We start from the raw sequence: 6,000 nt of genomic DNA, 5'->3' as shown, positions 1-6,000 counted from the left end.
TTTCCTTTTTATTGATTTTAGAGAGAGAGAAAGGGAAAGGGAGAAATAGAAACATCAATGAGAGAGAACATCTACTAGCTGCCTGCACTGGAGATTTGGCCCACAACCTGGGCATGTGCCCTGACCAGGAATCCAACCTGCAACATCTTTGTGCATGGGTCAATGCTCAACCACTGAGCCATACCAGCCAGGCCTAAAGGTGTTATTTTTTAAAGACCTTCATATTTTAGAGATACATATATAAGTATTTATGGGTGAAATCATATGATGTCTGGGACTTGCTTTAAATTAATTCGGGGGCAGGGGCGGGGGTGGGTGTGGGTGAGGGAGCTGGCTGGTGTGGCTCAGTGGATTGAACACAGTGCCATGGACTGAAAGGTACCAGTTCCATACCCAGTCAGGGCACAGGCCGGGTTGCAGGTTGGATACTCAGTAGGGGGCGTGCAGGAGGCAGCGGATCAATGTTTCTCTCTCTCTAAAAAAAAAAATCAATGAAACATTAAAAAAAGCCCTGGCCGGTTTGGCTCAGCGGTTAGAGCGTCGGCCTGCGGTCCCGAGAGACCCGGGTTCGGTTCCCGCTAAGGGCATGTACCTCAGTTGCAGTTTGTCCCCGGCTCTGGTCAGTCGTGCGGGTGGCAGCCACTCGATGTGTCCCTTCACGTCGATGTTTCTCTCTCTCTCTGTTCCTCTCTCCCCCTCCTACTCTACCTGAACAAAAATTGGAAAAATGTCCTCGAGGGAGGATAAAAAAATAAAATAAAAAATAAAACTTATAAAAAAAAATTTAATTCCGGGGTAGGAGGGCATGAGGCAGAAAAAATAAAACAAGCTTGGCCACATGTTGATAATTATTGAAAAAGAGTGATGGGTACCTGGAGAATCATTATACTATTCTGTTTTTGTGCACGATTTAACATTACCATGATAAGGTTTTTAAAAAGGTGTGTGTGTAGAGGAAAGATGGGAAAGGGATTTTTTTTTTTCTTTTAAGACGAGCTCCATGAACAGGCTGGAGAGCTGACGGGATGGTGGAGATGCAGGAGAGCCAGAAGGCGGCTGACCAGGCTCCAGGGTATACACAGTGGCGGGGTCCCGCTCCTCCTGGAGTAGAGGATTGCAGAGCCTCCGCCGCGGCCCTAACTTCAGCCCGGCGGCTGCACCTCCTGGGCCAGAACCACCTTCTAGGGTTCAGCGGGCGCGACAGGCCGCCCACGCCTGCGTAGCATCGCCCTCCTACGGGCGCAGAGGTCAGCCCCTCCTCCCCATAAGTCCCCGCGCCGCTCTCGGGGCGCGCTAGAGAGGGCCAGGCCTCCGCTTCCAAACCTGAGCAAGGTGAGGCAGAGGGTGTCGCCTGGCCTTCTGGGAAATGCAGTTCACGTGCCAGGCTGGTACTACCACTTAACACGTCCGCGAGACTACGCGCCCACAATGCACTGCGCGTGCAGCGCCTGAGCGGTGTGTTGCTGCCCCCACGTGGCGGCTGAGCGGTTCTGTTCCGGCCTGGGAATGGTGCTGAGAAAGGCGGGACCTGGGGCGGGGGCGGGACCGGGGACGCTGAGGGTCAGTCTGAGAATTTCTAGGAAGTCTTTCCAGGAGCGAGGCGTCCAGACCTAGGCCAAGGAAGGGTGGTAGTGGTGAAGAAATTGGAGGTAGGGTCCGCTATGAGGACTAAACGAAATCAGGACAGTAACTGTTGAATGCATATTATCCTTACCATCATTACAGCTAGTACTTAATAAAGTAAGCACCTAAGTGCCAGGCACTGTCCACAGCCTTTACATGTATTGTCTCATTCAATCCTCCTAACAGCCATATGAGGTACTATCAGCCCCCTCACCCCTTTAGAGGAATGAAGCTGAGGCCCAGAGAAAGGATAATTTCCCCAAAGTCACTCAGCAGCTCAGTGGCAGATCTGGGATTTGAACCCAGGCTGTCAGGCTTCAGAGTCTGTGCTCTTCCTCACTATGAATAAATCATCCTTTGATCACTCTGTTAATTTATCCCAAGGTTGTTTTTAGCACATGAACCAACTTAAGATGGCAATTAGCATGTGGATCTCCTCTGTCTTGGTGATTACCGCACACATTCCTGCCCAAGTGTGTGATTTAGCCTAACTCCAGGACAGAAGTGACAATGGCATAAATTTATAATTAGCACATGAATCAGCACAGGTTTATGTCAGGAGCTGGAATCATTAAGTTTCTAATTAGTACTCGGTTTTGCACACAGCCATTATGTTCATGCGTAGAAAGTCCTATCCCCTTTTGGTCCAGGTGACCCTCCTCATCAAATGTTGCCCCATCCCTTCCATGAACCCCTACCCTCACCATCACCTTGCTGGCAGACTTGGTGGCTTTCATGCCCCTTTCCTGTCACCCATCTTGTTCATAATGGAGTATCACAGTAACAATCTCAGATTCAGAAATTATCTGTTCTCTTTCTGAGTCATGAAGAGACACAGTTCCAAAGCCTGGACTGTGTCTGATTCACAGGCATGTTCCCGGCATTGGGCCTGCAACACAGTGAGAACTCAATAAATGCATTTAGAAAAAGCACTGGACACACTGTCATCCTTCTGCACTGACCTAAGGATTTGTCAAATGAAGTCAGATTCACTCTGCCCTCAAAGGGTCCAAATTTGTCATAACCCACCCCAAAGTCAGGAACCAGATTAGATGTGTGGGTGGTCAGGGTGGGGCTGGGAACTTCTCCCTGCAGCAGGTTTTGGTGTAGTGGATGAAACAAGGTTCCACAGCCTCTTCCTGCTGCTTCCCCTGAGGTTGTGGATCTGGTGGTGATTCATGTTGGGTCCATTGTAATCCATGCTCTCTTTGAATAAATGTGAATGGGAGGGAGCTGCCCAGCCTGGGAATGTGTTCTCAGCACCCCCTTGCATCCCTGCTGGCCACATATCTAGTTCTGTCCAATAAAATATGGGCAGAAGGGAACTTTGTAGGTCACTTCTAGATCAAGTTTTTAAAGAAGTTGGTGAGTCTTCCACACCCCATCTCCTTCCATTTGCCAGGAGGAAGCAGATCATTCTGAGCCCCATAAAATAATGGAGGCACAAAATGAACAAGTCTGGTGTATGAGTCACCAGATGGCGGACAGCTGCCAACCAAGCAGGACATCTGTGGTGAGAAATAAACTATCGTATGATATCACTGAAATCCAGGGGCTTATTTGTTACAGCAGCTAGAATTACACTCACTGATATACTAACTTTGCCTCTGTGGGCCCCTGATATCTGTAAAGCTTGAGCACTAGTCATTCTGTAAAACAAGCCTCTAACTTTACACTGTGGGGGTCAGGTTTTTACATGGCAGGTCTACACAGTGACCCAAAGTCTCTGTTTGCTATTTAAAGTTGTCAGTATGTTTCCCTTCATTCTTTGCACAAATGTAAACTTCCCCCATATTTTTATGGAAGTCTTATTTCATGTTGACAGCTGGAAGTCCTTAAACCAGACGCTGAAAGTTGTGGTAGGTCTTCCACTGTAGTTAAGCAGAACCTCATGCACAGGGTCTTATGGTTGTCCTGGAGAAGTTGGTGCTGGCCTAGGACCCATCAGTCTGATTTAAGGTGGTTAGTGAGTGTGTATGGGGAGGAGGTGGGGAAGGGGGAGAGTGTCCTAATCTTCCTGCTTCTCTCTTTTGACTCCTATGTATGGGGGTGCACCTTCGAGCCTGATTTTTATTTTTTATTGTTTTAGAGAGAAAGAAAGGGGGGGAGAGAGAGGGAGAAATCAATTGTTTGTTTCATTTATTTATGCATCCATTGATTGATTCTAATATGTGTCCTGACTGGGGATTGAACCCACAACCTTGGTGTATCAGGATGACTGAGCTACCTGGCCTGGGCCAGGCTTGATCTTTAAAGTGAGTCCCTAGTTCTCAGTACTGATTCATGTGCTAATTACACAGCTGAGCTAATTCCAGTGAACCCCACTGGCTGGACTGGAGTTGGTGGGTGCTAGTCGAGGATAAAGAGACACCACCTCTGCCCAGCCGGTATGGCTCAGTGGTTGAGCATCGACCCGTGCACCAAGAAATCGCCGGTTCCATTCCCAGTCAGGGCACATGCCCAGGTTGTGGGCCCGATCCCCAGTGCAGGGCATGCAGGAGGAGGCCAGTCGATGTTCTCTCTCATCGTTGTTTCTAGCTCTCTCTTTCCCTTACACTCTCTAAAATGAATAAAAATAAAAAAAAAAAAAGAACACCACCTCCATCTCTTCTTGCTCTGATATCCCCTGACTTGAAAAGGGCCTAAGTTTGTTTATTCAAAAAGTGACCTTTTTTAGGCAGACAGACTGACTTCATTAATTTGAGTGTACTTGCGCACACATGTGCATGTGTGTATGTGTGTACCAATCCCTTGTAACTATTTGATGTGACTAAATACAGGGCTGGGCAAAGTAGGTTCACAGTTTGGATGGAAAATAATACAATCATTAGTAGTAATAATACGAAAATAAACTGTGTTCCACGTATTCACAACTGTAAACCTGCATTTCTGAGGGACCTAGGAGGTAAGAGGACTGCTAGTGTCCATGCCAGAGTCTGCTCACATACACAGATACAAACGGGGAACACACCCATGCTCACACACTCACGCCAAGTACTCAGAGGCTCACCAGAACACACATGGACACAGCAGGCACATGGAATAAACATGCAGCTGGACTCATGTTCAGATTCAGGAGACATACATAGGTGCACACTTAGAAACACACACCTCTCATCCTGGCCGGTTTGGCTCAGCGGTTAGAGTGTCGGCCTGTGGACCAGAGAGTCCCAGGTCTGGTTCCTGCTAAGGGCACGTACCTGGGTTGCAGTTTATCCCCGGCCCCAGTTGGGGTCGTGTGGGTGGCAGCCGGTCGATGTGTCTCTCTCACATTGATGTTTCTCTCTCTCTCTTCCCCCCTCTCTCCCTTCTGCTCTATCTGAAGATAAATGCAAAAATGTTTTCAGGTGAGGATAAAAAATAAAAAAAAACACACAGACTCACAGACATGTGATTCACACGTTTGCAAGAAAGATTCTGTCTGCACATGTACCCTCTCACATGTCTGTACCCCTCTCAAGGGACCAGATTTTGGCATAACTATGGTGGACAGTCCATGCACATTGCAGATGTCCCTGGTTTAGCCCAGTGGTTCTCAAAGTGTGGTCCCTGGACCAGCAGCATTAGCATCGCTTGGGAATTTGTTAGAAATGCAAATATTTGGGCCCCACCTCCCTATTGGAATCAGAAACTCTAGGGTTGGGGCATGTAGGTCTATGGCTAACAAGTCCTCCAAGTGGCCCTGATGCAGCCAATGTGTGAGGATCACTGGTCCCACTCCCACAAGACGTCCCTCCCTGCTTTTCTGCCTCAAATTGATTGTCCCCCCAAATCATCACCCAAGGGGGGTAAGAATGGATAGATAAATGCCCCAGCCTCTCTGAACCTTGCAGGGGGGTAGAGGGAAAATGACAATTCTGGTATGTTCTACACGGTTCCTTAATGTTCCCCAGAAGAACTGAGCTCTAGTTGCCCAGAGAGGTAACCTGCTTTTCATCTCCATCTTCTATTTACTTTCTTCCTCCTCTGTTTCACTCTGCCCCCTCCCTTGCCCATTTCCTGGGATCACCCGGCAAGTAAATCAGTTCCACTGAATTATAATCCCAGAATGCTCATGGGATTATCTTTAGGTGTTTCCCTCTGTCTCCCCCCACCGCCACCACTTCTGTAGCATCCCTGAAACTTCTGTCCTTTTTCTGAGTGTTTGCATAACTGGTGTCCACTGTGCTGGGCCAGGAGCACTGATGAACTTTGCTAATGATCTGGAAAGGCGGGCCCTAGCGCTGAGTTCATTTTAGCTGCAATTTTTTTAATACACATAAGTGGAAGAAGCCAAAAATCTGTTTTGAAAACTTCAGCTGAGCTAGGGACGCCAAAGTGGACGTGCCTGCCCCCTACAAGGTTGCTTTACTACTACACTCAGATGAGGGTTCCCAA

This window comes from Molossus molossus, unplaced genomic scaffold, assembly GCF_014108415.1.
Source record: "Molossus molossus isolate mMolMol1 unplaced genomic scaffold, mMolMol1.p scaffold_m16_p_21, whole genome shotgun sequence".
Classification (NCBI taxonomy): Eukaryota; Metazoa; Chordata; class Mammalia; order Chiroptera; family Molossidae; genus Molossus; species Molossus molossus.
Note: the sequence above shows the minus strand (reverse complement) of the source record.